Source organism: Arachis hypogaea, chromosome 3 (assembly GCF_003086295.3).
Source record: "Arachis hypogaea cultivar Tifrunner chromosome 3, arahy.Tifrunner.gnm2.J5K5, whole genome shotgun sequence".
Taxonomy (NCBI): domain Eukaryota; kingdom Viridiplantae; phylum Streptophyta; class Magnoliopsida; order Fabales; family Fabaceae; genus Arachis; species Arachis hypogaea.
In genome coordinates, this window is record NC_092038.1 from 38,237,669 (window position 1) to 38,255,384 (window position 17,716).

The following is a 17,716-nucleotide window of genomic DNA, read 5'->3' on the forward strand; positions in this document are numbered from 1 at the left end:
ACCCGGTCTAAAAATCAACTCATTTGAAAACGGAACCAGTTCATTTGAATCAAACCACTTTCAGATTTCTTTTTGGACCCCATTTTTCTAACTCTTCCAAAATGCCTCAAACTTGATTACTCAATCAAAAGTATAGGTTCCTTTAAAAATCACTAAAAGCTCCTTTTTATATTGAAAACAATATTAGAGCATCATTCTTTCTTTCAGTGATTCAAACGGTAAGAATAGTTCATTTCTAAATGAGCCAAACTCAACGCATAAAGTTTATTAAATAAATTAAGCTTGAAAACATAAATATCCTCTTAATAAATCAAATAATACAATTTCTCAAATCCAACCCTTTTTAAATAACCTTTCAAACAAGACTAAGATTTTATAGAAATTTCGGCAACACCTCCCCTAAAACTTGGACTTTTGCCACCCGGTTCGGGTCCCAACTAAACCGTTTCTCTTTCCTTTTCAACGGCTCAAAACCAGAAATCAATTCAAAAGCAAGCTAAATCCAACAGTTGCCTCAGTGGCATATCTCAGGAAAACCATTTCCGAAAAATTTACTCAATATTAACTGTTTTAATTCATTTCTAAAGCTTTAAAGAAACGACTCAGTAATAAATCATTTGTCCAACCCAAGTCAATTAAAGTAAACCAGGCTGAATTCAAAAGTGCATTCGACTTTTTCACATCATCAAATAATTGACTCAATTCAAATCAATCCTCAACGGATTAAACTTAGATATCAAAGCTTTAAAAGAATCAACTCCAAAAGCATTTCGTCTCACAATACCGCACAACAAATCCATTCATGAAAAACAAATAATAATAATCCATTCAAACATATAATTACATTCATCCAGGACAATCAACATCACATAAGGCTTATACAATCACCAAATACATTGTCTCACATCAGTATCCATATATAATAATTCCAATACATAAAACATAGTTTTTAGAAAGCGCCCCTACCTCAAAATGCAAATTCCATAACCCAAATGTCTCACAGAGCCCTTTCCGCCTCAACCCGAAATCAACAACCGCAACCTCAGCTTCAAGCCACATTCGCAATAACCCCAGCAACACTAGTCGCAATATACAATAATCAGGACTCGACCCCACGCTATCAGAACTCATATTCATTAACCATACTCAACAAAATACTAACGCAAGGCTTTTCAAAACATACTTACTTACCGAAATAACACAAAGGAACAGCTGCGACTCCGAACCGTCCTGACAACAGCCTCGTAGCGGCAAAAGCTCCGGTGGCTCAACAACAACCATAGTTTCGATGCACATTTATCGGAACTCAACCCTATGCAAACGCTTACCAAGAAAAATGGTTTCTGGCGGCCATAATACCGATCCCGGCAGCCAAAGGCATGGCGGCCATGACAACAACAGCAATGGAGTTTCAAAGGTGGCAGAAACCCTTCCTTCCACGGCTCCCGTGGTGGCTTCTGGTGGACGAAATTGTGATCCTCAAAATTGGTCTCTTTGTATTTGTATGAAATCAAAAATACCCCAAAGAGATCATGGTATGATGAATTGGGATCTTAATAATCCCTGGTAATGGCACCAACAGCTTAGTGTTGTTGTTGGACCAAAAGAGTTACAGGCACTGTTAGAGAAGCTCACAACTCCGTTCAACTTAACCAGCAAGTGTACTGGGTCATCCAAGTAATACCTTACGTGAGTAATGGTCGATCCCACGGAGATTGTGGTATGAAGCAAGCTATGGTCACCTTGTAAATCTCAGTTAGGCAGATTAAATAGTTTATGATGAGTTCAAAAATTAATAATAAACAGAAAATAAAACAGGATAGAAATACTTATGTAAATCAATAGTGGGAATTTCAGATAGGCATGTGGAGATGCTAGAATCCTCTCGAATCTCTATTTTCCTATTGTTTTCATCCAATCCTTCTTACTCCTTTCCATGGCAAGCTGTATGTAGGGCATCACCATCATCAATGGCTACTTTTCATCCTCTCGGGAAAATGGTCCTATGCGTTGTCACTGCATGGCTAATCGTCTGGAGGCATCACCCTTGACAATGGCTACATCCCATCCTCTCAGTGAAAATGGTCCAAATGCTCTATCACAGCACGGCTAATCATCTGTCGGTTCTCAATCAGGTTGGAATAGAATCCATTGATTCTTTTGCGTCTGTCACTAACGCCCAGCCTTCAGGAGTTTGAAGCTCGTCACAGTCATTCAATACCGGAATCTTACTCGGAATACCACAGACAAAGTTAGACTCTCCAGATTCCCGAAATCCTACTCGGAATACCACAGACAAGGTTAGACTTTTTGGATTCCCATGAATGCCGCCATCTATCTAGCTTATACCACGAAAATTCTGTTGGAGAATCTAAGAGATATGCGCCCGGCCTAGAGTAGAACGGAAGTGGTTGTCAGTCACGCGCGTTCATAGGTGAGAATGATGATGAGTGTCACGGATCATCACATTCATCAAGTTGAAGTGCAACGTATATCTTGGAATAAGAATAAAAGAGAATTGAATAGAAAGTAATAGTAATTGTATTGAAACTTGAGGTACAGCAGAGCTCCACACCCTTAATCTATGGTGTGTAGAAACTCCACCATTGGAAATACATAAGTGAAAGGTTCAGGCATGGCCGAATAGCCAGCCCCCATGAAGGTGATCAAAAGACCGAATGGTCAAAAGACGACTAATACACTAGTAAAAAGTCTTATTTATACTAAACTAGCTACTAGGGTTTACATGAGTAAGTAATTGATGCATAAATCCACTTCCGGGGCCCACTTGGTGTATGTTTGGGTTGAGCTTGATCTATCCATGAGCTGAGGCTTCTCTTGGAGTTGAACGCCAAGTTATAACGTGTTTTGGGCGTTCAACTCCGGGTTGTGACGTGTTTCTGACGTTTAACTCCAGACAGCAGCATGTACTTGGCGTTGAGCGCCACTTTACGTCGTCAATTCCCGAAGAAAGTATGGACTATTATATATTGCTGGAAAGCTTTGGATGTCTACTTTCCAACGCTGTTGAGAGCGCGCCATTTGGATTTCTGTAGCTCCAGAAAATCCATTTTGAGTGCAGAGAGGTCAGATTCCAACAGCATCAGTAGTCCTTTGTCAGCTTCCTATCAGAGTTTTGCTCAAGTCCCTCAATTTCAGCCAGAAATTACCTGAAATTACAGAAAAACACAAAAACTCATAGTAAAGTCCAGAAATGTGGATTTAACATAAAAACTAATGAAAACATCCCTGAAAGTAGCTTAAACTTACTAAAAACTACCTAAAAACAATGCCAAAAAACGTATAAATTATCCGCTCATCACAACACCAAACTTAAATTGTTGCTTGTCCCCAAGCAACTAAAAATCAAATAGGATAAAAAGAAGAGAATATACTATAAATTCCAAAATATCAATGAATATTAATTCTAATTAGATGAGCGGGACTTGTAGCTTTTTGCTTCTGAACAGTTTTGGCATCTCACTTTTTCCCTTGAAGTTTAGAATGATTGGCTTCTCTAGGAACTTAGAATTTCGGATAGTGTTATTGATTCTCCTAGTTAAGTATGTTGATTCTTGAACACAGCTACTTATGCGTCTTGGCCGTGGCCCTAAGCATTTTGTTTTCCAGTATTACCACCGGATACATAAATGCCACAGACACATGACTGGGGGAACCTTTTCAGATTGTGACTCAGCTTTGCTAGAGTCCCCAGTTAGAGGTGTGCAGAGCTCTTAAGCACACTCTTTTGCTTTGGATCACGACTTTAACCACTCAGTCTCAAGCTTTTCACTTGGACCTGCATGACACAAGCACATGGTTAGGGACAGCTTGATTTAGCTGCTTAGGCCTGGATTTTATTTCCTTGGGCCCTCCTATCCATTGATGCTCAAAGCCTTGGATCCTTTTTACCCTTGCCTTTTGGTTTTAAGGGCTATTGGCTTTTTCTGCTTGCTTTTTCTTTTTCTTTCTATTTTTTTCGCCATTTTTTTTGCAAGCTTTTCTTTTTTTTTTCACTGCTTTTTCTTGCTTCAAGAATCAATTTTATGATTTTTCAGATTATCAATAACATTTCTCTTTGTTCATCATTCTTTCAAGAGCCAACAATTTTAACATTCATAAACAACAAGATCAAAAATATGCACTGTTCAAGCATTCATTCAGAAAACAAAAAGTATTGTCACCACATCAATATAATTAAATTAATTTCAAGGATAAATTCGAAATTCATGTACTTCTTGTTCTTTTGAATTAAAACATTTTTTTATTTAAGAGAGGTGAAGGATTCATGGAATTATTCATAACTTTAAGACATAGTTACTAATTACTAATGATCATGAAGTAGAGACACAAAACATAGATAAATACAGCATAAAAACTGAAATGCAGAAAGAAATAAGAACAAGGAATGAATCCACCTGAGTGAGGGTGGCGCCTTGTTGAAGGTCCAATGGTGCTCTTTGAGCTCCTTTATGTCTCTTCCTTGCTTCTGTTGCATGATCCCTAGTAATTTTGGTGTTCCTATCCTTAGTTGCTCCCAAAAATTGTGTGGAGGACAATTTATCCCCTGAGGTATCTCAGGGATCTCTTGATTTGCAGTCAAATGTTCTACCACTGAGCTATAAACCCTTTACATGAGTCTTTCCATCTCCCATGACTCAGAGGTGGAAGCTTTTGTCTTCCCTTTTTTCTCTTCTTTTTTTTTTTGGATGTCTCTGGCCTTAGGTGCCATTAATGGTTACGGAAAAGCAAAAAGCTATGTTTTTACCACACCAAACTTAGAAAATTGCTCGCCCTCGAGCAAGAGAAGAAAGAAAAGATGAAGAATAAAAAGAAGATATGGAGGGGATTGAGGGATGTGTGTATTCGGCTATATGGGTGGGATTGGGTGGGAAAGTGTTTTTGAATTTTGAAGGTGGGTGGGGTTTATGGGGAAGAGTGGATGGATGTGAGTGGTGAAGAGGTGATGGGGAAGAGAGATTGAGGTGATTGGTGAAGGGTTTTGGGAAAGAGTGTCTATTGGGAGGAGAGATTCAGAGATTGAAGTTGTTGGAAAGTGTGACATGGGGAAGAGTGAAATAGGATTAGGAGGTAAGGTGGGAATATGATAGGTGGGGATCCTGTGGGGTCCACAGATCCTGAGATGATCCTGTGGGGTCCACAGACCCTGAGATGATCCTGTGGGGTCCACAGATCCTGAGGTGTCAAGGAATTACATCCCTGCACCAAATAGGCATGTAAAATGCCTTTGCATACCATTCTCGCATTTAAACGCCGAGGTGATGCACGTTCTGGGTGTTCAACGCCCATGTGAAGCATGTTCTGGGCGTTCAACGCCCATGTGTAGCATGTTTCTGGCGTTGAACGCCAGTTTCATGCTTGTTACTGGCGTTCAGCGCCAGCTTTCCTTAAGGCACATTCCTGGCATTCAAACGCCAGAATGTTGCTTGTTTCTGGCGTTCAGCGCCAGATTCATGCTCTGTTCTGGCGTTGAACGCCAACCAGATGCTCCTTACTGGCGTTGAATGCCAGTCTGTCCTTCCTCTAGGGTCCGAATTTTTTTCTTCTGTTTTTGATTCTGTTTTTAATTTTTATGATTTTTTTTGTGACTCCTCATGATCATGTACCTAATAAAACACAAAATAACAATAAAATAAAATAAAATAAAAATTAGATAAATAAAATTGGGTTGCCTCCCAACAAGCGCTTCTTTAATGTCAATAGCTTGACAGTGTGCTCTCATGGAGCCACAAAGGTGATCAGGTCAATGTTGTATAGTCCCAACACCAAACTTAGAGTTTGGATATGGGGTCTTAACACTAAACTTAGTGTTTGGTTGTGGCCTCCCAACACCAAACTTAGAGTTTGACTGTGGGGGCTCTTCTTGACTCTGAACTGAGAGAAGCTCTTTGTGCTTGCTCTCTTTTGTCACAGAGGGATGGCCATGTGCCTTAAACACAAGGTAGTCCCCATTCAATTGAAGGACTAATTCACCTCTGTTGACATCTATCACAGCTCCTGCTGTGGCTAGGAAAGGTCTTCCAAGGATGATACACTCATCCTCTTCCTTCCTAGTGTCTAAGATTATGAAATCAGCAGGGATGTAAAGGCCCTCAACCTTTACTAACACGTCCTCTACTATTCCATAAGCTTGTCTTAATGACTTGTCTGCCAATTGTAATGAGAACAAGGCAGGTTGTATCTCAATGATCCCTATCTTCTCCATTACAGAGAGTGGCATAAGATTTATCCCTGACCCCAGATCACACAGAGCTTTTTCAAAGGTCATGGTGCCTATGGTGCAGGGTATTAGGAACTTGCCAGGATCTTGTCTCTTTTGAGGTAAAATTTACTGAATCCAGGTCTCTAGTTCATTAATGAGCAAGGGAGGTTCACTTTCCCAAGTTTCATTACCAAACAACTTGGCATTCAGCTTCATGATAGCTCCTAAATATTGAGCAACTTGCTCTCTAGTCACATCTTCATCCTCTTCAGAGGAAGAATAGTCTTCAGAGCTCATGAATGGCAGAAGGAGATTTAATGGAATCTCTATGGTCTCTATGTGAGCCTCAGATTCCTTTGGATCCTTAATAGGAAATTCCTTCTTGCTTGAGAGACGTCCCAGGAGGTCTTCCTCACTAGGATTTTCGTCCTTCTCCTCCCTTGTGCATTCGGCCATATTGATCACATCAATGGCCTTGCACTCTCCTTTTGGATTCTCTTTTGTATTGCTTGGGAGAATACTTGGAGGAGTTTCAATGACTTTCTTACTCAGCTGGCCCACTTGTGCCTCCAGATTTCTGATGGAGGATCTTGTTTCACTCATGAAATTGAAAGTGGCCTTTGACAGATCAGAGACTAGATTGGCTAAATTAGAAGTGTTTTGTTCAGAATTCTCTGTCTGTTGCTGAAAAGATGATGGAAAAGGCTTGCTATTGCTCAGCCTATTGCGTCCACTATTGTTAAAGCCTTGTTGAGGCTTTTGTTGATCATTCCATGAGAAATTTGGATGATTTCTCCATGATAAATTATAGGTGTTTCCATAAGGTTCACCCATGTAATTAACATCTGCCATTGCAGGGTTCTCAGGATCATAAGCTTCTTCAGAAGCTGCCTCTTTAGTACTGTTGGATGCATTTTGCCATCCATTCAGACTTTGAGAGATCATGTTGACTTGCTGAGTCAACACTTTGTTCTGAGCCAATATGACATTCAGAGCATCAATCTCAAGAACTCCCTTCCTTTGAGGCGTCCCATTATTAATGGAATTCCTCTCAGAAGTGTACATGAATTGGTTATTTGCAACCATGTCAATAAGCTCTTGAGCTTCTGCAGGTGTTTTCTTTAGGTGAATGGATCCACCTGCAGAATGGTCCAATGACATTTTCAAAAATTCAGATAGACCATAATAGAATATATCTAGTATGGTCTATTCTGAAAACATGTCAGATGGACACCTTTTGGTCAGCTGCTTGTATCTTTCCCAAGCTTCATAGAGGGATTCACCATCTTTTTGTTTGAAGGTTTGAACATCCACTCTCAGCTTGCTCAGCTTTTGAGGAGGAAAGAATTTATCCAAGAAGGCCGTGACCAGCTTCTCCCAGGAGTCCAGGCTATCCTTAGGTTGTGAATCCAACCATATTCTAGCTCTGTCTCTTACAGCAAAAGGGAAAAGCATGAGCCTGTAGACTTCAAGATCCACTCCATTCGTCTTAACAGTCTCACAGATCTGCAAGAACTCAGTTAAAAACCGATAAGGATCTTCAGATGGAAGTCCATAGAACTTGCAGTTTTGTTGCATTAAGGCAACTAGCTGAGGTTTCAGCTCAAAATTATTTGCTCTAATGGCAAGAATGGAGATGCTTCTTCCATCAAATTTGGACGTAGGTTTGGTAAAGTCACCAAGCATCCTCCTTGCATTATCATTATTGGGTTCGGCTGCCATCTCCTTCTCTTGTTCGAAAATTTCTGAAAGGTTACTTCTGGATTGTTGTAATTTAGCTTCTCTTAGTTTCCTCTTCAAAGTCCTTTCAGGTTCAGGATCAGCTTCAACAAGAGTGCTTTTGTCCTTGTTCCTGCTCATATGAAAGAGAAGAAAACAAGAAAAGAAGAGGAATCCTCTATGTCACAGTATAGAGATTCCTTTATGTTAGTAGAAGAAGAAAAGAGAGAAGAGTGAAGAAGAATAGGTTCAAATTTTTAGATGAAGAGAGGTGAAGAGAAGTGTTAGTAAATAAATAATTAAATAGAATAAGAAAAGAAGAGATAGAAAATTCAAAAATAATTTTAAAAAGGGTTAGTAATTTTCGAAAATTAGAGATAAGATAAGATTAAAATTAAAATTTAAAACAAAAAAGAATTTTTGAAAAAGAGATGAGATATTTTCGAAATTAGAGAGAGAAAAGTAGTTAGGTGGTTTTGAAAAAGATAAGAAACACACAAAAAGTCAAATAGTTAGTTGAAAAAGATATAAAAATCAAATTTGAAAAGATTAGAAGATAAGAAGTTAGATAAGATATTTTGAAATCCAATTTTTGAAAAAGATAAAATTTTGAAAAAGATATGATAAAAAGATAAGAAAATAAGATAGAAAAGATATGTTTGAAAAAGATTTAATTTTTAAAATTAAAATTAATTACTTAACTAACAAGTAACTACAAGATATGATTCTAGAATTTAAAGATTGAACCTTTCTTAACAAGAAAGTAACAAACTTCAAATTTTTGAATCAATCACATCAATTGTTAGCTAATTTTCGAAAATTTGATATAAAGATAAGAAAAATATTTTGAAAATATTTTGAAAAAGATTTTTGAAATTTTCGAAAAAGAGGAAAAAATTGGAAAAGATATGATTTTTGAAAAAGATTTTGAAAAGATAAGATTTTTAAATTTTTGAAAATTTGACTTGACTTGTAAGAAATAACTAATTTTAAAAATTTTTAACTAAGTCAACTCAAATTTTCGAAAATTATGAGGAAGATAAGGAAAAGATATTTTGTTGATTTTTGAAATTTTTAATTATGAGAGAGAAAAACACAAACATGACCCAAAACATGAAAATTTTGGATCAAAACACAAGATGCATGCAAGAACACTATGAATGTCAAGACGAACACCAAGAACACTTTGAAGATCATGATGAACATCAAGAACATAATTTTTGAAAAATTTTTGATGCAAAGAAAACATGCAAGACACCAAACTTAGAAATCTTTAATGCATGGACTCTAGCAAACAAAAAATGCATATGAAAAACCACAAACAACATAAAACAAGAAATCATCAAGATCAAACAAGAAGACTTATCAAGAACAACTTGAAGATCATGAAGAACACTATGAATGCATAAATTTTTCGAAAATAATGCATAAGTTTTAAAAACATGCAATTGACACCAAACTTAAAAATTGACTCAATACTCAAACAAGAAACACAAAATATTTTTGATTTTTATGATTTTATTAATTTTTTTTATTTTTATTATATTTTTCGAAAATAGAGTTTGGAAAAACGAAAAAGAAAAGAAAAATTTTGAAAAAGATTTTTGAAAAGAAAATTACCTAATCTGAGCAACAAGATGAACCGTCAGTTGTCCATACTCGAACAATCCCCGGCAACGGCGCTAAAAACTTGGTGGACGAAATTGTGATCCTCAAAATTGGTCTCTTTGTATTTGTATGAAATCAAAAATACCCCAAAGAGATCATGGTATGACGAATTGGGATCTTAATAATCCCTGGTAATGGCACCAACAGCTTAGTGTTGTTGTTGGACCAAAAGAGTTACAGGCACTGTTAGAGAAGCTCACAACTCCGTTCAACTTAACCAATAAGTGTACTGGGTCATCCAAGTAATACCTTACGTGAGTAAGGGTCGATCCCACAGAGATTGTGGTATGAAGCAAGCTATGGTCACCTTGTAAATCTCAGTTAGGCAGATTAAATAGTTTATGATGAGTTCAAAAATTAATAATAAACAGAAAATAAAACAGGATAGAAATACTTATGTAAATCAATAGTGGGAATTTCAGATAGGCGTGTGGAGATGCTAGAATCCTCTCGAATCTCTGTTTTCCTATTGTTTTCATCCAATCCTTCTTACTCCTTTCCATGGCAAGCTGTATGTAGGGCATCACCATCGTCAATGGATACTTTTCATCCTCTCGGGAAAATGGTCCTATGTGCTGTCACGGCATGGCTAATCGTCTGGAGGCATCACCCTTGACAATGGCTACATCCCATCCTCTCAGTGAAAATGATCCAAATGCTCTGTCACAGCACGGCTAATCATCTGTCGGTTCTCAATCAGGTTGGAATAGAATCCATTGATTCTTTTGCGTCTATCACTAACACCCAGCCTTCAAGAGTTTGAAGCTCGTCACAGTCATTCAATACCGGAATCTTACTCGGAATACCACAGACAAGGTTAGACTTTCCAGATTCCCGGAATCCTACTCGGAATACCACAGACAAGGTTAGACTTTTTGGATTCCCATGAATGTCGCCATATATCTAGCTTATACCACGAAGATTTTGTTGGGGAATCTAAGAGATATGCGCCCGGCCTAGAGTAGAACAGAAGTGGTTGTCAGTCACGCGCGTTCATAGGTGAGAATGATGATGAGTGTCACGGATCATCACATTCATCAAGTTGAAGTGCAACGTATATCTTGGAATAAGAATAAAAGAGAATTGAATAGAAAGTAATAGTAATTGTATTGAAACTTGAGGTACAGCAGAGCTCTACACCCTTAATCTATGGTGTGTAGAAACTCCACCGTTGGAAATAAATAAGTGAAAGGTTCAGGCATGGCCGAATGGCCAGCCCCCATGAAGGTGATCAAAAGACCGAATGGTCAAAAGACGACTAATACACTAGTAAAAAGTCTTATTTATACTAAAATAGCTACTAGGGTTTACATGAGTAAGTAATTGATGCATAAATCCAATTCCGGGGCCCACTTGGTGTATGTTTGGGTTGAGCTTGATCTATCCACGAGCTGAGGCTTCTCTTGGAGTTGAACGCCAAGTTATAACGTGTTTTGGGCGTTCAACTCCGGGTTGTGACGTGTTTCTGGCGTTTAACTCCAGACAGCAGCATGTACTTGGCGTTGAGCGCCACTTTACGTCGTCAATTCTCGAATAAAGTATCGACTATTATATATTGATGGAAAGCTCTGGATGTCTACTTTCCAACGCCGTTGAGAGAGCGCCATTTGGAGTTCTGTAGCTCCAGAAAATCCATTTTGAGTGCAGGGAGGTCAGATTCCAACAGCATCAGCAGTCCTTTGTCAGCCTCCTATCAGAGTTTTGCTCAAGTCCCTCAATTTCAGCCAGAAATTACCTGAAATCACAGAAAAACACAAAAACTCATAGTAAAGTCCAGAAATGTGGATTTAACATAAAAACTAATGAAAACATCCCTGAAAGTAGCTTAAACTTACTAAAAATTACCTAAAAACAATGCCAAAAAGCGTATAAATTATCCGCTCATCAGCTTCTGACAGAGACTGTAGCGGATCTGAATGGCGGCGGCAGCTAGCTTCCTTTAATGGCAACAAGAACAACGGCGGCGCCCAAGGATTCCGACGGCGGCGACGATGGACCAGAGCACCAGAAGCAGAGGGGATTCATCTTACTTCCCTCTCGCACATCCGTTCCACAGTAGTGGCCTTCACCCCACCTATGAGCTCCTCTCTCGGTGGACAAGAGAAGCAGAAGCGGAGCGCTATCGTGACTTTCTCTAGGAAGCTGGTAAGGACGACGACAACCCTAGTAGCAGCAGCAGCAGGAGTGGCTTCATCAGCAGCAACCAGGTGCGGCGACGACGTGGTGGCGACGCAGCAGAGGCATGCGACGGTGACAGGCGGCAATGGCTTCCCCTGTTCCTGCCCGATCTCATTCTCTCTCTCTCTCTCTCTCTCTCTTCATGCTCGCCGGTGGTGGCACAAGTGGCGGCGACAAAACCCTTGTGGTGGTGGCGGCGGTTCAGTAGGGACGAGCTTCTCCGGCTCGTGTGCAGCAGCGCCGTTGGGGAACACAAGAACAACGGTGGCGCCAACTCCTTCTCCCACCGCAGCTCCTCGTCTCTCTCTCCCACGGATCCCTTCCCTTGCTTATCCCCCTTCCCTTTCGTTTGTTTTCTTTCTTTCTTTCCCTGTTGACTCCGCGGGTGTGTGTGTGTGTCAAGGGTAGAGGGGCAACAGCTACTGCTGCTGAGTGTGAGTGAAGGAAACCGGGTCGGATAACGGGTCATTGGGTTAGGTTTCATAATTTTGAAAATTAGGGTTAGGGGCATATCTGTAATTTTACCCAAAAATAGGTATAATGTAGTAATTAGAAATAAATTCTAATCTAACAATAATAGTGTATAAAAATACTATTTGTTCATCAATTTCACACTTTATTTTCAATAAAATGTCCAAATCCAAAATTGAGAAATAATATAATTAATTTCTCTATTTTCCAAAATAGCAGTATTAATATTTAAAATATTGCTTATTTAATCCAAATCATAAAAAATCCTTATTATTTCATAACTATCAACTTTATACTTTAAATATAGAAAATAATCCAATAATTATAAAATTGGATAATAATCATAACTCATCTCAAATCCAATAAATCAAAACTTGCCTTAATTACCTTTAATAAAATAATTTCTAAAATTAAGGCTATAATTAACCATATGATTTGAGACTTAATCATAATAAGACTTTTCAGAAGTTCTGGGTCTTACACCTTCTATATCAAGGGTGAATGGCCAAGAGTTGAGATCAAGGAGAGAAAGTGAAAAGCACAGAGTTCTCATAACTACCCAAACTCTCTGAGTTCTTCTCCTTCAAAGATGTTCTGTTTGTTTTCTTTTTCTTAGTATTGTCTCTCTGGGTCTCATGGTAAAAGACAAACATGGTGATGTTTGTAAGAAAAAGCCAGTGAGAAAAAAGACAGTGATCAATATTAGAGAAAAAGTCATAGATTTCTCAGAGTTTTCTTTATACATCTTTCTGTTGTGTTTCATGATTTTGTGGGAATTTCCTTGCAAGTTAGGTTAACAGTTGTAGTTGAAAGCTAGATTTTGAGTCCTAGTCAAATTTAGAATCTGGATTCATCCCAGATAAGAATAGGTAGTTCTTAGGGAGAAATTGATGTTTGTAATGTTGTGATAACATAGTGAAATTCTATCATTGTTTTGATAGAGACTGGATGTAGGTCACATTGCACCTAGTGGCTGAACCAGGATATATTTGGTGTTAATTCTTCTTCTCTACTCCTTTCTCTGTTTCTATTAATCAAGAGGCGAAAACAAAAGTGCCTCTCAACTCAACACGAGACAAAACAAAAGTGTCTCTCACCTCGACACGAGACAAAAGCAAAAATATCTCCTGAAGTTTCTCAAAAAGACAGAAATTAATATTAAGCAAAAAATGGTTAAGATTCAACTCCCCTTCTCTTAGCCACTGATTACCATCAATTGGTATCAGAGCTTGGTCTCAAAGAAATCATAATTTAATATAAAATTTTGTATGTACTCTTTAAAAAAAAAAAAAAACACAAAAAGATAACCGTTTGGCAATTGTTAGAAGAGATTGATGGAAATAGTGGGAAGAGAATTCAAATAGTTAGCTCGCACGTTATTTTCCACGTATGTTATCTTCCATTATCCACATGGGAGATAACCATTTTAATTATCTTTTCACGAGGAGTGCTAGGGGTCAGCAGAATTTGTGATGTTTAGCCATCAATTAGCCATCATCAATATTTTTAATGGTGTGAGATGACATCTAATGGTGTAGGATTAATCATTTTCCTTTTGATGGTTAAATGCTGACCAAATTTCAACAAAAGTGCTGGTCCCCTAGACTTTCTCATCTTTCCACTATTTCCATCAATCTCTCCTAATAATTAGCAAACAGTTATTTTTATTTTTCAAATTTAAATCAATCTAATTCGATCATAATTTAATTTTAAATTTTTGATGTACTCTTTTTGAGTACTAATTGATCAAACATATCCATTTTAATTTTATCTACTAACTTTTTATGTACTAATTGCATGTTAAAAGTTTGGATTATTGATATTATTAATATTTTTTAAAAAAATACATGTATCTAAACAGAATACATACAAAATTATCTCGTTTATAATAGAAACAAAATAAGAGAAGAGTATTTATTTCGATAAATATTTTTTAAATTATTTATTTCGATAATTATTACATTTATTTAATTTATAAAAATAAAAATCCCTAGCTTTCTTTCTAGGAGTGGATCCTTCAATTTATTTTCACTATATTATGATATATATCCCACAATAAAAATTATGCTATTAGATAAAAATTGCATGAATAGTTTAATACTTTCATTAACATAAGTGTGAACAAAAAAAAAAGTTAATGTCAACATCCCCGATTTGAAATGGCAAAACAGGTGAATGGATTGAGTTTCTCAAAAGGATGTATATCTGATTAAGGTTTTTCATCATTACAAACTCCATTTTAGTGTCCTTTTATAATATATTAGGGGTACCCTTCATTTGTTTTAGGGCCCTCCTTGCTTTCTGATTGAATTAGTGCTCTAAAAGGGCTATTAATGGTGTCTTCAGTTGGAAATAAAAGTTCACAACGATGATGGTGCTTTGTACCCAAACATCACTGTTGAGAATGCAAATTAATTAAATGCTTTTAAAAAGAATGGGAATTAAGAAAACCTAAAAAGAGAATAGTATCACAATAAGCATGAAATCATTACGGCTATAGTGCGATGGTTTTATTTGTAAGTGTAAAAAAAAAAAAGGATTATTAGGCTTTTGAAAATGAATGCAAGTCATCTAGTTTTTTTTTGAATCAGTCGAAGTATACATACAAATAGGAGGAATGTTAGGAGCAGCAATTTTTGTGTTTTATAACTATTAATTGTCAATAATAGTATTTTTAATGGTGTGAGATTACATTCAATGGTGGGAGATTACTTATTTTTCTTTTGATAGTTAAGTGCTGACCACAAAATACAAAAGTTGCTGGACTCCTAGACTTTTCCTACAAATATTTTTGATAACTATGTTCAATTAAGTTGGCGCAACTTAACAAAAATTACTTTTATCATATTAGTGTATTTTAGTAACGCAAAATATATATTTTTTTGTCTTCGTCTTCTCCTTTTCCTTCTCCATTTCTTCCTCCTCTTTCCCTTTTATTATCATAATCACCAATAACATCAACATTTTACTAATATCTTTATTGATTTTAATTTTTTCTGGTGCTATCATTAAATAATTTTAGTTTATTTTTAGTTTATTTCGATTTATTTGTTAATTAATTTTGCTTTATTTGTGTATTAATTGAGATTCACCTGATGCTACTGATAAGTATTAACCAAATTTTTTATTCCTTAAATAATGTCGGTTCATTTCTTAATTTATTTGAAGTTCATTTGGATCCAAAAATGAATCAATGTGTTTGTGTTAATTGAGGTTCACTTATGCTGCTTATAAATATTGACCAAATATTTTAGTAAAGAAGAATGAAATTATTCATTATCACTTTTTTAATTATATTAGATCCACTCTATTCCATTCAATTAGCTCAAATTTAAACAAGTAGTTAAAAAAATTCAATCATCAACAAAAACACATCAAATTCATTTTTGGATCCAAATGAACCTCAATTAAACTAAATGAACTGAAATTATTAGAAATAAAATATTTGGTCAATACTTATCAGCAGCATCAAGTGAACATCAGTTAGTACATAAATAAACCAAAATTAGTTCAGATTTAAACAAATAGTAAAAAAGATTCAATCAATAACAAAAATACATCGAATTCATTTCTGGATCCAAATGAACCTTAACTAAACTAAGAAATAAACTGAAATTATTTAAGGAATAAAAAATTTGGTCAATACTTATCAGCATATCAAGGGAACCTTAATTAACACACAAATGAACCGAAATAAATTAAAAAATGAATCAAAATTATTTAATAATAGTAGCAAAGAAAATCATAACTAATAAAAATGTTTGCAAAATATTGGTGTTATTGGTGATAATGATAATAAGAAAATAAAAAGATGAAGACACAACATTGGAGGGTGCAAATTTAAAAGAAAAAGAAAGAGAAGAAGGATGAGGGGGAAAAAAAATTTGTATGCGTGAATTTAGAAAAAAAAAAACGTAAAAGGAAAAAGAGAAAAAAAAGGCGTGTAATTTAAAAAATTATTACAACATAGTTAAATATTTTGATTAAATATAAAACGTTATTGATTTTTGATTTTGTTGTCACTTAGTGTGATATTTCAACAAATCTAAGCTCAGCCTTATCTGCAAGGCATTGCGGATAATGTGGATGTTAGTGAGGCAATACTTATGATTTTTTGAGGAGCAAAATATTTTGGAATTTTTAGTTCAACTAGTCACCATTTAGATCATAAAAAAATCATTTAATCTCATAGAAAATTGAATTTGTAATCAGATTGAAAATTATTAATACAAAGTGAAATATTATTTACTTTTAAAAAATATATAAGTATTTGATATTAGAGTTGAATAAAGTTATATATTCATTACATTTTTTAGTTAATAGACTTAATCTTTTAACGTAATGTTTATTTTTTTTATATTTATTCATATTTGGTGATAAGATAATTAAAATAGCATATTAAAACCTAAAGAGATATTATGGTAAAGTAAAATGCATGTGCTAAAATTAAAATCTAGAGTAAAAATAATGCATATATTGGGGTCGAACTGAATGACTAAATATAAAATTTTAGAATCCTAAAAAAAGTTAGAGGAATTATAATCCTAAAATTGATAAAATAAAAAAATTCTTAAAAATCAACTCTCCTTGGTAATCTAAACATTAGAATAAGAGGTAAACATTACAATATATGATGTCAAAATATAAGTTTCAGTGTCTAAATTTATTTTTTTAATTATCTTTAAGAAAATAGTTATTTTATTATATCTTCAAAATGTTGATGTTTGTCTTTCTCTTTATTTATATTTGTCACTTGCCTTAAATAAAAAATTCAATAAATCTTATTTTATAATAAATTTTGATTAACAACAACTAATCTCTTTTTATTTTAATTTAATTTGTACATTGGTTATTTTAAATTAAAAAAATTTTCACCAATCTTTTTTTATTTGTAATCTCCATTAAAAATAATTTTTTTATATAGTACTCATGATGTTTATTGGTTTTCAAGAGGTAAATGGTTACTTTGCTCTATAAATACCAAGAGCAAAGTTGTCGTTTATTTTACTTGACAGGGGTTCAAGATGAGCCCACTGTGGCTGAGTCCTTTAACTTGCCTCAATTAAGTAATAGTCCTTCCCTCAACAGCTATCTCCAACTCTCAAATTAAAAATATATATATATATAAAATAAAATAAAATAAATTATCACTAAAAATAATTTTTTTTAGTAGTGTGGGTTAATATGTATACAAGTAAAATCAATTATTATTATACGAGATTTAAACAAAAGAAATCACGATATAGCTAGTCAAGAGTCAACCAATTGAGTAAATTTGGCCGAACTTATTAGTAAATTCAATAACAATAATTATAACATTTTTATAAATAATATTACATAATCGATAAAATTTTTATTTTTGATCAATATTTGATCAACAAAAATACTTTTATACTAAAACTTAAAATTTTAGATCATAATTCTAATAATATAGAAACAATGTATTGACTAATACTG